Source organism: Triticum dicoccoides, chromosome 3A, assembly GCF_002162155.2.
Source record: "Triticum dicoccoides isolate Atlit2015 ecotype Zavitan chromosome 3A, WEW_v2.0, whole genome shotgun sequence".
Taxonomy (NCBI): Eukaryota; Viridiplantae; Streptophyta; class Magnoliopsida; order Poales; family Poaceae; genus Triticum; species Triticum dicoccoides.
Genome location: NC_041384.1, coordinates 270,611,920 through 270,633,615, shown reverse-complemented (window position 1 = coordinate 270,633,615; position 21,696 = coordinate 270,611,920). Strand labels below are relative to the sequence as shown.

The window sequence follows — 21,696 nt, the reverse complement described above, 5'->3', positions numbered from 1 at the left end:
ACTTCTGTGAAGTTTCAGGACTTTTGGAGCTGTGCAGAATAGGTCTCTAATATTTGCTCCTTCTCCAGCCCAGAATCCCAGCTGCCGGCATTCTCCCTCTTTATGTAAACCTTGTAAAATAAGAGAGAATAGGCATAAGTATTGTGACATAGTGTGTAATAAAAGCCCGATGCAAAATGGATGTATCAACTCCCCCAAGCTTGGACCTCGCTCGTCCTCAAGCGAAAGCCGAAATCGAAAAATATGTCCACATGTTTAGAGATAGCAGTGTCGGTAAAAATAAAATACGGACATGAGGGAATCATGATCATTCTTAGAACAACAACTTATATAATTCTTGTCATATGATCTCTTATGCTAGAGTAGCAATTCAATCACAATTTCAAGTATGAATCATAAACCTCATTGAAAACTAACAAACTATAATCTCAGTCAATATAAGTGCTTTTCAGCAAGTCCACATACTCAACTATCAAATAGTCTTTCACAATTGCTAACACTCACGCAATACTTATGCGTATGGAGTTTTAATCGGACACAGAGAAAGATAGGGGCTTATAGTTTTGCCTCCCAACGTTTTACCTCAAGGGTAATGTCAATAATAATAGTTCATGAAAACTCACATCCAATTAGCCATATATACCAGGATCTTTCCAACATGTTGTGCTTGCCAAAAGATAAAATGTAGAAAGGAAGCGTGAAGATCACCATGACTCTTATGCAAGGTAGGAGATAAAAGTGAAAGATAGGCCCTTCGCAGAGGGAAGCAGAGGTTTTCATGCACTTTTATGGTTGGAGGCACAAAATCTTAATGCGAAAGAACGTCACTTTATATTGCCACTTGTAATATGGACCTTTATTATGCAGTCCGTCGCTTTTATTTCTTCCATATCACATGATCATATAAAGCTTATTTTCTCCCACACTAATAAGTCATACATATTTAGAGGGCAGTTTTTATTGCTTGCACCGATGACAACTTGAGGGATCTTACTCAATCCATAGGTAGGTATGGTGGACTCTCATGGCAAAACTGGTTTAAGGATGTTTGGAAGCACAAGTAGTATCTCTACTTGGTGCAAAGAATTTGGCTAGCATGAGGGGGAAAGGCAAGCTCAATCATGTTGGATGATCCATGACAATATGATTTATCTCAGATGTAAGAAAACATAACCCATTATGTTGTCTTCCTTGTCCAACATCAACTCTTTAGCATGTCATATTTTAATGAGTGCTCACAATCATAAAAGATGTCCAAGATAGTGTATTTATATGTGAAGACCTCTCTTTCTTTATTACTTCCTATTAATTGCAACGATGACCAAAACTATGTTTGCCAACTCTCAACAACTTTTATTCATCATACTCTTTCTATGTGAGCTCATTACTCTCCATAAGATCCATATGATCTCTTTGTTTCTTTTTATTTCTTCCTCTCTTTTTTATTCACTCAAGATTATGGCAAAATAATCAAGCCCTCGCCTCAACACTAATCTTTATTATATATAGCTCACGGACTCAATTACATAGAAGGATCATAAAGCAAAACTCACAACTAGATCATACTAAAACTTTTATTCTACTAGATCAAAATATTATCAAAAGGACCGAAGTAAGAAAAATGGTAAAGATAAAAGTGACGGTGATACAATACCGGGGGACTCCCCCAAGCTTGGAAGTTGCCAAGGGGAGTGCCCATACCAGATACTCAATTCTTCTTTGTTGGTGGAGAGGGTGGAGTTGTTGATGATGTAGGCTTCTTCCTTAATTTGCACTTGGGGACATAATTTTGATCCCTTAGGTCATCGATTTCCTGGTCAAGGCTTAATATCTTCTTGCATAATTCCTGTTTGTTTTCCTGCAAGAGGCGAAAGGGGATAAACTAGATGAGGGAGTCCTGGATTAGGGGGTATCCGGACAACCGAACTATAACCATTGGCCGGACTCTTGGACTATGAAGATACAAGATTGAAGACTTCATCCCGTGTCCGGATGGGACTTTCCTTGACGTGGAAGGCAAGCTTGGCAATATGGATATGTAGATCTCCTCCCATTGTAACTGACTCTGTGTAACCCAATCCCCCTCCGGTGTCTATATAAACCGGAGGTTTCGTCCCTAGGACACAACAATCACAATAATCATACCATAGGCTAGCTTCTAGGGTTTAGCCTCTCTGATCTCGTGGTAGATCTACTCTTGTACTACCCATATCATCAATGTTAATCAAGCAGGAGTAGGGTTTTACCTCCATCGAGAGGGCCCGGACCTGGGTAAAAACATCGTGTCCCTTGTCTCCTGTTACCATCCGCCTAGACGCACAGTTCGGGACCCCCTACCCAAGATCCGTCGGTTTTGACACCAACATTGGTGCTTTCATTGAGAGTTCCTCTGTGTCGTCATCATCAGGCGTGATGGCTCCTTCGAACATCGTTAGCGATGCAGTCCAGGGTGAGACTTTTCTCCCGGACAGATTTTTGTATTCGGTGGCTTTGCACTACGGGCCAATTCGCTTGGCCATCTGGAGCAGATTGAAAGCTACGCCCCTGGCCATCAGGTCAGGTTTGGAAGCCTAAAATACACGGCCGATATTCGCGGAGACTTGATCTTCGACGAATTCAAGCCCCTACCGAGTGCGCCGCACTGTCACGATGGGCATGATTTAGCTCTGCCACCGGATAGTGTCCTGGAGACCGCACCTACAGCCGCTCCGACCTTTAACTCGGAGCCAACTGCGCCATCCGAGGGTGGGTGGTTAGACCCTGCCGCGGAGGCAGCAGCCTCAACGGAGATCGAACCGAACACCAACCTTATCCTTCGCGAGGCCCGTGACTCCCCATCGTCGGACTCTCCTCCGGACTCTAGACCATCCGCGCCCCTGCCAATCGAATCCGATTGGGTGCCGATCGTGGAGTTCACTGCCGCGGATATCTTTCAGCACTCACCCTTCGGCGACATACTGAATTCACTAAGGTCTCTCTCTTTGTCAGGAGAGTCCTGGCCGGATTATGACCGGCAGGATTGGGATGCGGATGACGAAGAAATTCGACGCCCACCCACCACCCACTTCATAGCCACTGTCGATGACTTGACCGACATGCTCGACTTCGACTCCGAAGACATCGATGGTATGGACGACGATGCAGGAGACGAACAGGAACCAGCGCCTATAGGGCACTGCAAAGCCACCTCGTCGTATGACATATATATGGTGGACACACCCAAAGAAGGCAATGGCGACGGAACAACGGAGGATGACCCCTCCAAGAAGCAACCTAAGCGCCGGCGTCAGCGGCGCCGCTCTAAGTCCCGCCAAAGTAAAAACGGTGATTCCGGCACAGGAGATAATAACACCCCGGACAGTGCCGAAGACAACCCCCTCTAGCAAGATTCAGCACAGGAGGATGGAGAAGCCAGCCCTCATGAGAGAGCGGCAGATATAGAGGAAGAGAATAATAATTACATACCTCCCTCCGAAGACGAGGCAAGTCTCGGCGATGACGAATTTGTCGTGCCTGAGGATCCCATTGAGCAAGAGCGCTTCAAGCGCCGGCTTATAGCCATGACAACTAGCTTTAAGAAAAAGCAGCAGCACCTTAGAGCTGATCAAGACTTGCGAGCCGACAGATGGACTGAAGTCCTTGGGGCCGAGGAATATGAACTCAGATGCCCCTCCAAAAGCTACCCAAAATGCAGGTTGCTACCCCGATTAGAGGAGGAAGCATCTAAACCTACGTCTCCAGCGTATGACGCGGCTGACCGGCCACCTCGTGGACGCGACAGAGAGGCCTCTTGGCCCACAACTCAAGCTGCACACCGGCGCCACTCAAAAAATACCAAGGCTCGAGGAAAAGCGCTAGACCTGCGAGATATATTGGAGGACAAAGCAAGGCAAACAAGATCGATCTACGGATCGCATGGGCGCCCCATGACACGAGACGATAACCATCACACCGGAAACAACAAAAGTAAATCCGGTTGGGTTGAACACAACAGACAAAACTCATTCGAGCTGCATCGTGATATAGCCCAGTACAGAGGCGCGCACACTCGTTATGCTTCACAGATGAGGTAATGGGTCATCAAATCCCAGAGGGTTTCAAACCCATGAATATCGAATCATATGATGGTACGACAAATCCCACGGTATGGATCGAGGACTATGTCCTTCATATCCACATGGCCCGTGGTGACGATCTACATGCCATCAAATACCTCCCATTCAAGCTTAAAGGACCAGCCCGGCATTGGCTCAACAGCTTGCCAGCAGAATCCATAGGTTGTTGGGAGGACCTGGAAGCCGCATTCCTAGACAACTTCCAGGGCACCGATGTGTGACCACCAGATGCCGATGACTTGAGCCACATAATTCAACAGCCAGAGGAATCGGCCAGACAATTCTGGACATGGTTCCTAACTAAGAAAAATCAAATCATCGACTGTCCGGATGCAGATTTCAAGCATAACATCCGCGATGAGTGGCTTTCCCGGCACCTTGGACAGGAAAAGCCGAAATCTATGGCAGCCCTCATGACACTCATGACCCGCTTTTGCACGGGAGAAGACAGCTGGCTAGCTCGTAGCAACAACATGTCAAAGAGCCATAGTAATTCGGATACTAAGGACAGCAATGGTAGGTCACGTCACAACAAGCACAAGCACAAGCACCGCATTAATAGCGACAATACCGAGGATACGACAGTTAATGCCGGATTAAGAGGCTCTAAGCCCGGTCAACGGAAAAAGCCATTCAAAAGAAGCACTCCGGGCCCGTCCAGTTTGGACCGTATACTCGATAGATCGGGTCAGATACATGGCACCCCTGACAAGCCAGCCAACCACACCAACAAGGATTGTTGGGTGTTCAAGCAGGCCGGCAAGTTAAGTGCCGAAAACAAAGACAAGGGGTTACATAGCGACAATGACGAGGAGCCCCGACCACCGAACACCGGAGGACAGAAGGGGTTTCCCCCACAAGTGTGGACGGTGAACATGATATATGCAACCCACATCCCCAAGAGGGAGTGGAAGCGTGCCTTAAGGGACGTATACGCGTTGGAGGCAGTCGCCCCAAAGTTCAACCCATGGTCCTCCTGCCCGATCACTTTCGATCGGAAGGACCACCCCACTAGTATCCGCCATGGCAGATTTGCCGCATTGGTTCTAGACCCAATCATTGACGGATTTCACCTCACTCGAGTCCTTATGGACGGCGGTAGCAGCTTGAACCTGCTTTATCAGGACACAGTGCGCAAAATGGGCATAGATCCCTCAAGGATTAAACCCACAAAAACGACCTTTAAGGGCGTAATACTAGGTTAGAGGCCCATTGCACAGGCTCAGTCACACTAGAAGTGGTCTTCGGATCCCCGGATAATTTCTAAAGCGAGGAGTTAAACTTTGACATAGTCCCGTTCCGCAGTGGCTATCACGCACTACTCGGACGAACCGCATTTGCAAAATTCAATGCGGTGCCGCACTATGCATACCTCAAGCTCAAGATGCGAGGACCTCGGGGGGTCATCACAGTCAATGGAAACACAAAGCGCTCTCTCTGAACCGAGGAGGACACTGCGGCCCTCGCAGCAGAAGTGCAAAGCAGCCTATCAAGGCAATTCTCTAGTCCGGCGATCAGACGTCCGGACACCGTCAAGCGTGCCCGAAGTAATCTGCAACAGGACCGCCTGGCATGTTCTGAGCTCGCATAGCAATGCCGCCCCTACCCCAGCCCCATCCAAATGGCGACACATGTGCCACGCATACACAATTATGCATTAAAAATACCATGGGCACAGGGGAGGGGCACGACTACGACACGCCCCGAAACGCAGCTCAACCGCACTAGGGGCTCCCTACTTTGTTATTTTTTCTCTCTTCCAGGACTTCACTCTCTGTAAGCCCTATCCGGCAATATAATCACCGAACACACGATGCAAGGACCAGGGGGGCCAGAAGCTACGTCGCATCATGGAACTCCCAGGTAGTCTCTATAACGAGCAAAATACCCGCTTTCACTACCATGCCGCAGCTTACCCTTGGAAGAGACATGTCAAATAGTCCCATTTTCTGCTTATCACACTACTTGTGTCGTTTTGCTTCAATGCATCTTTTCGAATAAGCAATGCATAGCTTCAGTCTGTTTTTGCATTTTTCTTTTATATATGTGTTCATTAATGACACCTTGCAACCGTACACTTTGGTACGGCCAATACACCAGGGGCTTAGGTACCCCACAATATGGTGTGAGAAGTCCGAACACTTTCACAAGTGCGGCACCCCGAACTTATAACATTATATGCATCAACTCCGAATCATGTCTTTGGTCAGTAGTTGGGTTTGCCCGGCTCCCATGTTTTGGTACCTTATGTTCCACTATATAGGCTAAGGTAGCACTGGGAGAACTACTGCGATTGTGCCCCGGTTCAGCTGGGCTAAGAACCTCAGTAGAGAAAGCTAAAACTGACTGTCATGATAGGGCGAGAGCTGGTCGCTGTTCGAGAGGTTTCGAGTCCCTAAAGACTTATGCCGCTTAGGGCGAGGAGCCGGCTTTGTCCGGCCTAGGAATGTATAGCGCCCCGAACTCGGTCTTCTGAACACTAGGGGCTTCGCCAAAATTTAAAATTATAGAATTCTCTGGCTAAGTGAGAGTGATAATGCATTATAGTCCGATTGCCTTGTTCGTTGTGCTGAGCACCTCCCTCGAAGGACCCAAGAATGGGAAAAAGAGTGCTCAGGTTTATCCCAAACACCCCCGCACTCGTGGCATGGGGGCAGAAGTCGACGACTCGCCATCTCTCAGATTTAATAAACGGCCGTATAGAAGGTAATATTTTAAATTCAAACAAGAGTTGCATAGCGCATATGAAAAAGTTTTCAGCGTACGGGATCACAAATGCGAGTTCACTCAAAAATTACATCCTTGGAACATTCATCCGCCACAAGGCGGGCACCCTTCTGGATGCCCTCATAGTACATCTCGGGGTTGCGATGCTCCTTGCCCTGCGGTGGCCCGTCCTTCACCAGCTTCTTAACAACCATCTTGCCCCAGTGTACTTTAACACGGGCAAGCGCCCTGCGGGCACCCTCGATGCAGACGGAGTGCTTGATGACTTCAAGCCACGGACAGGCATCCGCCAGCCGCCTCACCAGCCCAAAGTAGCTCCCAAGCATGGCCTCTCCAGGCCACATCCGGACTATAAGACCCTTCATGGCCAGTTCGGGCACCTTGTTGAGCTCGACCAATTGCTTCAGCTAGTCGCTCAAGGGCACCAGGTGTCCGGCCTCATCATACTGAGACCAGAACACCTTCTCCGTCGAGCTCCCTTCCTCGACCCAGTAGTAGGTGGCGGCATCTGATACGCTGCGGGGCAAATCTGCGAACGCTCCTGGAGAGCTCTGTACTCGGGTAAGTAACAAGTAATTCACTTTCACGTGCTTGCTTTGCATAATGAATGCCTTACCCGCCGCTATCTTCTTCATTGCGTCAATTTCCTGGAGGGCTTTTTGGGCTTCGGCCTTTGCAGACTTGGCGCTTTCAAGGGCCGCCGCGAGCTCGGACTCTCGAGTCTTCGAGTCAAGCTCCAAACTCTCGTGTTTTTTCACGAGAGCTTGGAGCTCTTGCTGCACCTCCTCCACTCGCGCTTCCTGTTTCCCTCGCTCGGTGCGCTCCGTGGCCTCTTTGTTTTCGGCCTCGGACAACGCTTGCTTCAGGGTCGCCACCTCGTTAGTGGCCCCTGCCATAGCCACGATGATCCTGTCATTTTTCGCAAGCACATCTTTTTAATATACTTACACAAGGTATTACTTACCTTCTTTCTCCTCGAGCTGCTTCTTGGCAAGGCCGAGCTCTTTCTCGGACCGCTCGATGCTCTGCTTTAACGCATCGACCTCCACAGTCAGTGCGACAGAGGTCAGCAGCGCAGCCTGCATACCCATATTGACATACTTATGTTAGACTCCTATGTTTATTATTAGATCCTCTATTCGGCTTTTCTTTATGAACACCAAACAGAACATCAGGGGCTACTGTCTATGAGGTAATATTTTCAATTATTTTTTACATACCTCAAAGCCTGTTAGAAGGCTGGCACAAGCTTCAGTCAGCCCGCTCTTGGTGGACTAAACTTTCTAGATCACCGCACTCATAATAGTGCGGTGCTCCTCGTCGATGGAGGCGCCGTTAAGCACCTCCAGCAAGTTATTCGGTGCCTCTAGTTTGACGGAGGTCACCGGTGCGGTAGGCTTGCCCTTCTTAGTGGGGGACCGCCTGCCGGAGTCCGGAACCACTGAAGGTTCCGGTGCGATGTTCGGCCTAGGGCCGGACTTGGAGCCCTTGGGAGCCTTGCTCCCCTTGTGCCTGCAGTCCGGAAGGTCGCCTTGCGCTGCCTCTAGGACCACCTCCCCTCGGCTTGGAACCCTTTGGGACAGCACCTCGGCGTTATCCGTAGGGCGGGGGGTGGAAGTGGTCGGAAGCGAAAAGCTATTCACATCCGACGAATCCAAGGAACGACTCGACGATATGTCGACTTGGCTCGGGGCGGACTGGATGATTATATTCGGCGTTAGGAGAAGCTGTGCAATAAAGGAACGCTACGAGTCACTCTCATGTCCGAACACTTACGACTTCGCCAGGGGCTTGGCCCTGGGCGGCCACTCCTCTTCGCCGTCGGCGGCGTTGGTGGAGTAGTCCGGAGGAAGGGTCCTTCCCTTCTTGGACCCTCCGGCCTCCCCCGTTGGGGCGGCCTTCCTTTTCTTTTCTCCCCCTGTTGGAGGGGAAGAAGCCTCTTTTTCCTCCTCCTCATCTTCGTGGGAGGAGTGTGCCTCGGAGTCATCAGATGACAAGTCCGACACCACCTGGCGCCGGGAACTCTTTCGGGTTCCCGTGCCCTTCTTCTTGGCCTTCTTCTCCGGCACCACGTAAGGTGCCGGAACCAGCAGCCCTGCCAAGCGGGCGTCTGTGGGGCCTTCGGGCAAAGGAGCCAGACAGTCGATCTGTCCGGCCGTCTCTTGCCAGTCCGGTCAAAGGTACAAGATCTTAGATCCCGCATAGATTCAAACTATGAAAAATGAGTATCCTGTAAGAGGTAAAAACAGCTTACCGCGCTGGCTTGGCGCTTCGCGCAGAATCTGCTATCCTCAGTAGTGGGAGGGGGAACCTTGGCGCCCTTGAATAGCACCTTCCAGGCATCCTCGTGTGTTGTGTCGAAGAGCCTGTTCGGAGTTTGGTGCTGGGCCGAGTCGAAGTCCCACAAGTTGAAAGCCCGTCGTTGACACGGGAGGATCCGGCGGATGAGCATGACCTGGACTACGTTGACGAGTTTGAGCTTCTTGCTCACCATGTTTTAATACATGTTTGGACTCCAGTCAGCTCTCCCGAACTACCCCAGGATAGGCCCTTCTCTTGCCAGGAGGTGAGCCGCATGGGGATGCCAGATCGGAACTCGGGGGCCGCTGCCCATAAGGGGTCACGCGGCTCGGTGATATAGAACCACCCCGATTGCCATCCCTTTATGGTCTCCACGAAGGAGCCCTCGAGCCATGTGACGTTGGGCATCTTGCCCACCATGGCGCCTCTGCACTCCACCTGGCGGCCGCTCACTACCTTCGGCTTGACATTGAAGGTCTTCATCCATAAGCCGAAGTGGGGCTTGATCCGGAGGAAGGCCTCGCAGATGACGATAAACACCGAGATGTTGAGGATGAAGTTTGGGGCCAGATCATGGAAATCCAGGCCATAGTAGAACATGAGCCCCTGGACGAATGGGTGGAGAGGGAATCCCAGTCCGTGAAGGAAATGGGTAAGGAACACTACCCTCTTGTGGGGCCTAGGGCTGGGGATGAGCTGCCCCTCATCTGGGAGCCGGTGCGCGATGTCGTCGGGCAGGTATCCGGCTCCCCTCAGCTTCTTGATGTGTCCCTCCATAACAGAGGAGACCATCCAGCTGCCTCCCACTCCGGACATGGTTGGAGAGGGTTGATGTGGGAAGTGCGGACTTGGGCGCTGGAGCTCGAGTGAGCGAAAATGGACGAGCAAAGGAGGAAGAAGGCATGGATGAAAAAGGTGAATCCTTATCCCTTTATATGGGCGGACGAAACTATTGTCCCCACCAGCCTGGTAAAACTCGCTTATCCCCCAAGCGCCGTAATCAATGGCACAGTTGGGTTACCCACGCCCGTATTGATGAGAATCCCATGATAAGGGGACACGATCTCTGCTTTGACAAGACGTGCCAAGGAAACCGCCTCGCAAAATGCGCTGAGGTGGGACAGTAAAAAACGATTCGAATAAAGGCTTGGTTGTGGTGTGATGTCACGCTACAGAATATGTCAGCAGATTAGATTTGTGGAAATGTTACTCTCTCCCTCTCGGTGGTATGTGGAACTTGTTTTGCAGAGCCGGACACGATCCTCGTGTTCAAAATCTTCTATGAAAGTATTCGGAGGAGGAACCGGCCTTGCAATGCCGAAGACAATCTGCGCGCCGGACTCGTCGTCATTGAAGCTTGGTTCAGGGGCTACTGAGGGAGTCCTGGATTAGGGGGTATCCGTACACCAGACTATAACCATTGGCCGGACTCTTGGACTATGAAGATACAGGATTGAAGACTTCGTCCCATGTCCAGATGGGACTTTCCTTGACGTGGAAGGCAAGCTTGGCAATACGGATATGTAGATCTCCTCCCATCGTAACCGACTCTATGTAACCCTAGCCCCCTCCTATATAAACCAGTGTTTAGTCTGTAGGACACAACAATCACAACAATCATACCATAGTCTAGCTTCTAGGGTTTAGCCTCTCTGATCTCGTGGTAGATCTACTCTTGCACTACCCATGTCATCAATATTAATCAAGCAGGAGTAGGGTTTTACCTCCATCGAGTGGGCCCGAACCTGGGTAAAAACATCGTGTCCCTTGTCTCCTGTTACCATCCGCCTAGACGCACAGTTCAGGACCCCCTACCCGAGATCCGCTGGTTTTGACACCGACACTCGATCTTAGGTTTCTTTGCTCTATCTGGGAGGCTTGACTTTTTGAACTCCACATGAATGTCCCTAGGTTGAGGTAATGGGACTTCATATTCATCTGAACTCGTCTCCTCCTTTCCCCTAGGTTCATAGTCCTCTTCTTCTTCCGTAGTCCAACCACAATGCTCCACGTCCCCATAGACCTTGGGATCTACAAGATAATCAGCCACATAGCTTTCTCCTTCCGAATCCTGGCATGACATATTGCTCTAATCTGCAGCAGAAACAGCTCGAAACAAGAACAGGAGATTTTTGCTTGATACGGTGGCCAAAACCTTCGAGAGATAATATAATGAATTTTTACCGACCAATATACGTAACGTGCAAGAAAACGGAGTCCGGAGAGCACACGAGGTGCCCACGAGGCAGGGGGGCGCCCAGGGGGGTAGGGTGCGCCCTCCACCCTCGTGGAGCCCTCTGTCCTTACCGGACTGCTTCTTATTTTTCTATTTTTCTAAATATTCCAAAACGGAGAAAAATTGCCATTAGAACTGTTTTGGAGTCGGTTTCCTTACCGTACCACGTACATATTCCTTTTAGGAGTCTGAAACATTCCGGAAAGTGTCCCTTATGTATTCCTCCGGGGTTATGGTTTCAATAACATTGGTTTCAACATTTATAGTATTACCTGAGATATAATGTTTGATTTTTTTACCGTTCACCACCTTTGGATTTGTGCCTTCGAAGTTGTTGATTTTTATGGCACCGGAGCGATAGACCTCCTCGATAACGTAAGGACCTTCCCATTTAGAGAGAAGCTTTCCTACAAAAAATCTTAAACGAGAGTTGTATAGCAATACATAATCACCTACATTAAACTGACGCTTTTGTATACTTTTGTCATGCCATCTTTTAACCTTTTCTTTAAACAATTTGGCATTCTCATAGGCTTGGGTTCTCCATTCATCAAGTGAGCTAATGTCAAATAACCTTTTCTCACTGGCAAGTTTGAAATCATAATTGAGGTCTTTAATAGCCCAATAAGCCTTATGTTCTAGTTCGAGAGGTAAGTGACATGCTTTTCCATAAACCATTTTATACAGAGACATACCCATAGGATTATTATATGCAGTTCTATAGGCCCATAATGCATCATCAAGTTTCTTCGACCAATTCTTTCTAGATCTACTAACAGTCTTTTGCAAAATTAATTTGAGTTCTCTATTACTCAATTCTACTTGACCACTAGACTATGGGTGATAAGGAGATGCAATCATATGATTAACATCATACTTAGCAAGCATTTTAAGGAAAGCACCATGAATAAAATGTGAACCACCATCAGTCATTAAATATCCAGGGACTCCAAACCTTGGGAAAATAACTTCTTTAAGCATCTTAATAGAGGTGTTATGATCAACACTACTAGTTGGAATAGCTTCTACCCACTTAGTAACATAATCAATAGCAACTAAAATATGTGTATATCCATTAGAGGAAGGAAACGGCCCCATATAATCAAAGCCCCAAACATCAAATGGTTCAATAATGAGTGAATAATTCATAGGCATTTCTTCACGTCTACTAATATTACCAATTCTTTGACATTCATCACAAGACAAGACAAACTTACACGCATCCTTGAAGAGAGTAGGCCAATAAAAACCGGATTGCAATACCTTGTGTGCAGTTTTATCTCCTGCATGGTGTCCTCCATAAGCCTTGGAGTGGCACTTGCGTAGGATCTGTTCCTGTTCATGCTCAGGTACACAACATCTAATAACACCATCTACTCCTTCTTTATAAAGATGTGGGTCATCCCAAAAGCAATGTCTCAAATCATAGAAGAACTTTTTCTTTTGCTGGTATGTGAAACTAGGTGGTATAAATTTAGCAACAATGTAATTAGCATAATCAGCATACCATGGAGCAGTGTGAGAAGCATTTATGACATTTAATTGCTCATCAGGAAAGCTATCATCAATAGGTATTGGGTCATCAAGAACATTTTCTAACCTAGACAAGTTGTCTGCGACGGGGTTCTCAGCTCCCTTTCTATCAATAATATGCAAATCAAATTCTTGTAGCAAGAGAACCCATCTAATAAGTCTAGGTTTAGCATCTTTCTTTTCCATAAGATATTTAATAGAAGCAAGATTAGTGTGAATGGTTACTTTAGAATCAACAATATAAGGTCTGAACTTATCACAAGCAAATACAACTACTAAGAATTATTTTTCAGTTGTAGCATAATTTCTCCGGGCATTTTCTAGAGTTTTACGAGCATATTGAATAACATTTAATTTCTTATCAACTCTTTGACCTAGAACAACACCTACAGCATAATCACTAGCATCACACATAATTTCAAAAGGTAAATTCCAATCAGGTGATTGAACAATAGGTGCAAAGATTAATGGTTTCTTAAGTATTTCAAAGGCTTCTACACAATCATCATCAAAGATGAATGGTATTTCTTTTTGTAATAAATTAGTCAGAGGCCGAGAAATTTTTGAGAAGTCCTTAATGAACCTCCTATAAAAACCGGCATGACCAAGGAAACTTCTTATACCTTTGATGTCCTTGGGACACGACATCTTTTCAATAGCATCAACTTTAGCTTTATCAACTTCAATGCCTCTTTCAGAAATTTTGTGCCCAAGACAATACCTTCATTAACCATAAAGTGGCATTTCTCCCAATTCAAGACAAGGTTAGTTTCTTCACATCTCTGCAAAACTCGATCAAGGTTGCTTAATCAATCATCAAAAGAGGATCCATAAACGGAGAAATCATCCATGAATACCTCACATATCTTTTCACAAAAATCAGAAAATATAGCCATCATGCATCTTTGAAAGGTAGCAGGTGCATTACATAAACCAAAAGGCATACGTCTATAAGAAAAAGTACCGAAAGGGCAAGTAAAAGTGGTCTTAGATTCATCATCAGCTGACATAGGTATTTGGGAGAAACCAGAATAACCATCTAGGAAGCAAAAATGTGTATGTTTACATAATCTTTCTAGCCTTTGATCAATGAAAGGTAAGGGGTAATGATCTTTTTAGTAGCCTTATTTAATTTGCGGAAATCAATTACCATCCTATAACCTGTAATAATTCTTTGTGAAATCAATTCATCTTTATCATTAGGAACGACAGTAATACCTCCCTTCTTAGGAACACAATGGACAAGACTTACCCACTGACTATCAGCAACGGGATAAATTATACCTGCCTCAAGGAGCTTTAGTATTTATTTTCTTACCACTTCTTTCATCTTAGGATTCAGTCGTCGTTGGTGATCAATAACTGGTTTGGCATTTTTTTCCAAATTTATTTTGTGTTGACATAGAGTGGGACTAATGCCCTTAAGATCATCAAGAGTATATCCAATAGCAGCATGGTGCTTCTTTAGAGTTTTCAATAATCTTTATTCCTCCTTCCTTGAAAGGTTAGCACTAATAATAACAGGATATATCTTATTTTCATCGAGATAAGCATATTTAAGAGTATCAGGCAATGGTTTAAGCTCAAACACGGGATCACCCTTGGGTGGAGGAGGATCCCCTAAGATTTCAACAGGCAAGTTGTGTTTCAGAAAGGTCCCTTTTTAAAGAACACTTCATCTATTTCCCTTCTTTCATTCATATACATATCATTTTCATGGTCTAGCAAATATTGTTCAAAAGGATCACTAGGAGGTACGACAATAGAAGCAAGACCAATAATTTCATCTTTACTAGGCAATTCTTCTTCACGGTGTTGTCTACGAAATTTAGAAAAGTTGAACTCATGATACATATCACCTAAGCCAATAGTAATAACATCCTTTTTGCAGTCTATCCTAGCATTAACAGTGTTTAAGAACGCTCTACCAAATATAATGGGGCAAAATCTATCTTGTGGGGAACCAAGAACAAGAAAAACAACATGATATTTAGTTTTCCCACACAAGACTTCAACATCTCTAACAATTCCCATTGGTGAAATAGTATCTCTATTGGCAAGTTTAATGGTGACATCAATTTCTTCTAACTCAGCAGGTGCAATATCATGCATAATTTATTTATATAAGTCAATAGGTTTGCACTAGCACTAGCACCCATATCACACAAGCCATGATAACAATGATCTCCTATTTTAACAGAAATAACTGGCATGCCTACCCAATGTCTATGTTTATCTTTAGCACAAGGTTTAGCAATTCTAGCAGTTTCATCATAGAAATAAATAACATGCCCATCAATATTATCAGCCAAAAGATCCTTAACAATAGCAATATTAGGTTCAACTTTAACTTGCTCAGGAGGTGTATAGGTTCTAATATTGCTTTTACGAACCACAGTTGAAGCTTTAGCATGATCTTTTATCCTAACGGGAAAAGGTGGTTTCTCAACATAAGCAGTAGGAGTAATAGGATCATTATAAGTGACAGTCTTTTCTTCAACTTTAATAGTGCAGTGATAGCACATTTATGCATATAGTATTTTAAGCCTTTTTGCATCTCAAGTTAAACATTTGACCACAATAATTACTTATAAAATATTCATTCCTACAAAAATGTTCGTATTATGACTTTCTTACAACACTTCTTCATATTATGCAGAATTGGTGCGTTTAGGCACCCAATCTTCATCGAAAGTGCTTCCAACACTAAAGCAGGGATCAACTTGGAGAAGAGTTCAGTTCTAAAGGGGGAAAAACCGAAAATAACCAGAGGAAGCATCCTGTGGCACGCGTGAGAGGAGCCGTGGGCTGGCGCGACCGGCCAGACAGCTGTCTGTTGCCTCGTGCGGTTGGTTCTTCTCGCTATTGACCCACCACACCAGACGAAGGCCAGATAGAGAGCGCATCGACCGGATCCACCACTATACCTCCATCAACGCCGCCGCCAGCGCCGCCCGATCCACCACCGTGCCTCCATCATCTCCATCACCCGCCTCCACCATAACTAGCGCCATCATCCAGTCATCATCATCACCACCAGCGCCGCATCTCCTATGCCTTGCCGCTACCACTCCTTCTCCCCTCCTCCTCGCTACTGAGAGGGAGAGGATCGACTAAAGGCCAGGGGCGTCGGGCCTTCTGGTGCTCTACGTCAGACTCCTGGTGGTGCTCTGCTCCGGATCTTCTCAAGGAATCTTCTCTGCTACTCTTCCTCAATGACCACGCGGAAGCCTCTCCTACTACAGATCGTCTCCAATGTGGTCCTGCTTTTATTCTTCTTCGCCTGCAACCCCTTCAGCTTCGAATTGAAGATCATCAAGACCCATAGGCTTTGAATCTCTATCTTCTCTTGTTCCTGTTCTCTAAATATATGCACTGTTGAGTCTAAAATTTACCTTGTCACTTGTGTACCTTTGCTGAATCCTCATGTATCCTTGCTGAATTGTTGTGACCCTTTGCTGGATATTGAGTTAGTAGTTATTTTCCTACGAGCTGTTGTCACTTTAATTGGTTGCATGAGTTGTGTGTGAGGTCTGAACCATCTTCCATCTGCTAGTGTTACTTTTCTATTTGATTACAAGAAAACCACTAAAAAGAGACAATCCTATTTCTGAACCCTTTACCTTTGCTGAATATTATTTGGTTTTACCTTGTGCCAGTGGCTGCTTGTTATCACTACGGTTTGATCCATCTATTCCATTGTTCTGAATGTTTCGAATGTGTGCTTCGAAGTTCTAGATCCCTGTGGATAACACGACATCCGTAGTTTGGGCGTAAAAACCCTGCTATATTACACTTGATCATTTTTTGGCACTGTTGCCGGGGATCTAAATTTCATTAGCACATTAGTAGAAGAAGATCAGGATTTATTTTAGGCAACTAACCATTTCCTAACATTGGCTGCAGTTTTGAGAGAAACTAGCATGTGTCAATTTCAGGAACTTTACAGGAAATTGTCTTATGCTTCAACCTAAATATTCACTAGAGCCATTTGATCCAGAAATTGAAAGGACTTTATTGAGGAGAAGAAGAGAGAATCAAACGCGGTTTCAAGTTGCCGAAACTTTGCAAGATCAAGAAGAAGAAAAGATGACTAATCAAGTACCTTTTCTCAGGGACTTGTGGATCCCAAGGGATCATGGGATACCAGGAGAAATGGTTCAACCAATTATTCAGGCGAACAATTTTGTATTGAAGCCTACTCTGATTAACGTGGTACAACAGTCCAGATTTGGTGGAACGGCTTTAGAAGACCCACATTAGCATATAAGGACTTTCTTGGAGTATGGTAACACCCTCAAGCAAAATGGAGTTTCACCGAGTGCTATCAGATTATCACTATTCTCATTTTCCTTGAGAGATGGAGCAAGAGTATGGCTTCACTCATTACCTGAACATCTGAAAGATACTTGGGAGACCTTATTGCAGACATTTCTTGAGAGATACTTCCCACCCACAAAAGCTGTCGAATACAGGGACAAGTTAACAAGGTTTACTCAATATGATGGAGAAAGTTTGTATGACGCATGGCAAAGATTCAACTCTTTAATTAGAATGTGTCTTCATCGTGGTTTAGAAAGATGGCTGGTGTTACAAACCTTTTACAAAGGACTGTCCACTTAGACTAGAGCTTTGTCGATTCTGCTGCTGGAGGAGGAATCATGAATAAAATCCTTGATGAAGCATTTGCATTGATTGAAAGTATGGCATCTCATCATTTTCAATGGTCAAGTTAAATAGCAATAGCACCACCACATCCTGGTGTGTATAATGTGTCTGCAAATGATAGCATGGCGGCTCAGATTGACATTTTGAACAAGAAGATGGACAGTATCATGTCAAATTGCATCGGTACATCTGTAGCTTCAGTAAGTGTGCTTCAAATGTGTGATGTATGTGGCCAAGCAGGTCATCCTTCAACAGAATGTTCCTTCTACTCAGCAATTGGATCATCGGTTTCAGAAGTAAGTTATGCCCAACGTCAAGGTCCATTCTCAAATAGCTACAATCCTTCTTGGAGGAACCATCCAAACTTGTCGTACAAGAACAATCAATCATATGCAAGTGGATCGACAGTACAAGGAAATCAACCATCAAATCATCCAAGTCAATTTCAAGTGCCGAGGCAGAATGAACAACAAAATGTTCAGCCAAATGGAATGGAGGAAATCATGAAGATGCAGTTGGAATTAATGAACAAGATAACAAATGAAGTTAATGGCTTAAAGGATTCTGTTACGATGCTTGTGAGCAAAATGGATAGTATTGTGGGAGAAAATGAAGCAAGGCTGCCTGCTCAACCAATTCCGAACCCGAAAGCTCATTGTGGGGCAATATATTCAGTTGATGCAGTGACTACAAGGAGTGGAGCTATGATAGGACCATTACTTCCTATTCCGAAGACATATGTGCCTCCTGCTATGAGGCCAAGATCATCGGGAACTCCACCTTCAACATGATCAGAGAAAATAAAGGAGAAAGAAGTTGATAATCGAATTGAAACTGAAGTCGAATTTCCTGGTTTTCAAACAAGAGCTGAGCCTTTGCCAGCGGAAGCAATAACAACCAACAACATTCCCTTTCTTGAGAGGTTCAACAAATCCAAAGATGACAAACAATTTGCCAAATTTTTGGAAACTATGAAAGGAGTTCAGATTACTATTCCTATTCTTGAAGTTGTTTTGCATGTTCCGATGTATGCCAAATATTTCAAGGAATTATTAACAAATAAAACAAGCATGTCTGAGCCAGAAGTTGTAAATCTATCAAAGGAATGCAGTGCAATAATTCAGAACTCCATGCCTGAAAAATTGGATGATCTAGGAAGTTTTTGTGTGCCATGTGTGATTGGAAACAAAACTTACAGTGCTCTATGTGACTTGGGTTCAAGTGTTAGTGTGTTACCACATTCAGTTAGCAAAAGGATGTTCTTGGGAGAATTAAACCAACATCCATAACTCTTCAGTTGGCCGACAGAACATATAGGAGACCTGTTGGAATTCTTGAGGATGTTCCAATCAAAGTTGGGAAGTTTGCTTATCCGGTTGACTTTGTAGTGCTAGATATGGAGGACAAGAGTGAGGCTGTGATTCTTGGAAGACCATTTCTGGCCACAGCTGGTGCACTTATTGATGTCCAAGAAGCTAAATTGAGCTTGAGGTTTGGAAATGAAAAGGTGGAGTTTGACATGAAGCATGCAACACATGTTCCGCAAAGTGAAGAACACTGCTACAGAATTGATACATTACAGAAATGTGTGGAAGAAGGTTATGAAGAGAGGTATGGAAGTAATTGTTGTGAAGTAGTTGAGGAGGACAATAGTGAAATTAGATACGAGGAAATCAGACTTGTGAGCATGTTGGAAAGCTATGCAAGGTCATTAGAGAAGATGCAACCAAGGCAAATAGAAATGAAACAACTTCCAGAAAAGTTTGAAGTATGCATTATTAGATAATGAAAACCAGTGGCCAATTATCGTAAATAGTGAGTTGACGGAAACGCAAATAAAAGGGCTTCAAGCAGTTTTGCAAAAGTACAAGGATGTTATCGGATATTCGATTGATGATATGAAAGGGATAAACCCTGTTGTCTGCTCTCATAGGATTTACTTGAAAGAAATCAGTGTGCCAATTAGAGAAAATCAAAGAAGGTTAAATCCCCATTTGCAAGAGGTGGTCAAAAAGGAGATTCTGAAATTGCTCTCTGCTAATATCATATACCCAATTTTGGACAGCGAGTGGGTGAGTCCCATTCACATGGTTCCCAAAAAAGGAGGAATAACTGTCATTGAAAATGAACAAGGGCAAACTATTCCTAGTAGTACTGTCACAGGCTAGAGAATGGTCAATGATTTCAGAAAGTTAAATGAAGTAACAAGGAAGGACCATTTTCCTTTATCATTTATTGACCAAATGCTGGAAAGGCTTGCTCGGCATGAATATTTCTGCTGCTTAGATGGGTATTCAGGATTCTTGCAAATCCCAATTCACCCGGATGATCAAGACAAAACAACTTTCACTTGCCCATACAAAACATTTGCTTACAAAAGACTAGCTTATGGACTTTGTAATGCACCCCCAACATTTCAAAGGTTTATACTCTCTATATTCTCAGATATGATAGGAATCAAAGTGGAGGTGTTCATAGATGATATTACAGTCGTTGGAAAAAGTTATGAAGATTGCTTGAATAATCTGGCAGCAGTTCTTCAGAGGTGTTCAAAACACAATCTAGTCCTAAACTGGGAGAAGTGTCAGTTTCTTGTAAGGGAAGGAATTATTTTGGGACATTTGGTATCTAAAAGAGGAATTGAGGTTGATCAAGCAAAAGTCGAAGTAATGTCAAAATTTCCACCACCTGTAAATGTGAAGGGAGTGAGGAGCTTTTTGGGACATGCTGGGTTCTATAGAAGATTCATAAAGGATTTCTCCAAGATCGCCAAACCCCTCACTAATCTCCTAAACAATGATGTTAAGTTCAACTTTAATGCAGAATGTGAAAAATCCTTCAACCTGCTCAAGAAAGCATTGGTCACTGCTCCAGTAGTGCAACCCCCTGACTGGGAATTACCATTTGAGATAATGTGTGATGCAAGCGACTTCGCTGTAGGTGCAGTACTTGGACAAAGAAAAGGAAAAGATTTGCATGTAATATACTATGCTATCAAAACACTTGATGATGCTCAAGCTAATTATACAACCACCGAAAAGGAGTTGCTGGCAGTAGTGTATGCCTTTGACAAATTCAGGCAATATCTTGTGGGATCTCATTGTGTAGTTTACACAGACCATGCTGCAATCAGATATTTACTCAGCAAGAAAGAAGCTAAGGCAAGGTTAATTAGATGGATACTCCTGCTTCAAGAATTTGATGTGGAAATTAAGGACAACAAAGGAGCTGAAAATGTTGTGGCAGCTCACTTGTCGAGATTGCAAAACAATGCAGTAGACTCCTTACCCATCAATGATGTTTCATCAGGGAGCAATCTTATGCAAGTGACTAGTATACAAAATTATACACCATGGTATGCAGATATAGTTAATTATCTGGTCTGTAACAAAGTTCCTACAGATTTTGGGTATCAGAAGGAGAAGAAATTCCTATTAGATATGAAGGATTTCTCTTGGGATGAACCTTACTTATTCAAGCATTGTGCTGATGGTATTGTTCGAAGATGCTTGCCGGAAAGTGAAACTAAAAGTGTGATTTATCATTGCCATTCATCCCCTTATGGAGGTCATGCACGTACTCGAAAGACTCAAGCAAAAATTTTGCAAGCAGGATTTTATTGGCAAACTTTATTCAAGGATGTACATTCCTTTATTGAAGCTTGTGATCCTTGTCAGAGAATTGGAAAGATTTCAAAAAGGCAAGAGATGCCCCAAAAAGGAATTCTTGAAGTAGAGCTCTTTGATGTATGGGGAATTGATTATGTTGGACCCTTGCCATCATCAAAAGGGTACAAATACATATTGGTGGCAGTGGACTATGTGTCAAAATGGGTTGAGGCTGTGACAACCGTCAATGCTGATTCCAAGTCAGTTTGCAATTTATTCAAGCAAGTGATTTTTCCAAGATTTGGTGTGCCATGGATTGTTATCAGTGATGGAGGAACGCATTTCAACAACTCCCAACTAGAATCTCTCTTAGCAAAATATGGAGTTCATAATCACAGAATTACAACTCCATATCACCCACAAGCAAATGGACAAGTGGAGCTGTCTAATAGAGAAATAAAAGCCATCCTCGAGAAGGTAGTATCAAAGTCAAGGTCTGACTGGGTAC

General features: G+C 44.6%; 1 non-coding gene and 1 pseudogene across 1 annotated transcript; both read right to left on the bottom strand.

Annotated features, from left to right (window-relative positions):
- Positions 1 to 11,664: 11,664 nt before the first annotated feature.
- Positions 11,665 to 12,267, bottom strand: LOC119271532 (annotated as a pseudogene).
- A 5,112-nt stretch (positions 12,268 to 17,379) lies between these two features.
- Positions 17,380 to 17,486, bottom strand: LOC119273813. The gene has a single exon (XR_005134995.1). It is a non-coding gene; the product is annotated as a small nucleolar RNA R71 (small nucleolar RNA).
- Positions 17,487 to 21,696: the final 4,210 nt, after the last annotated feature.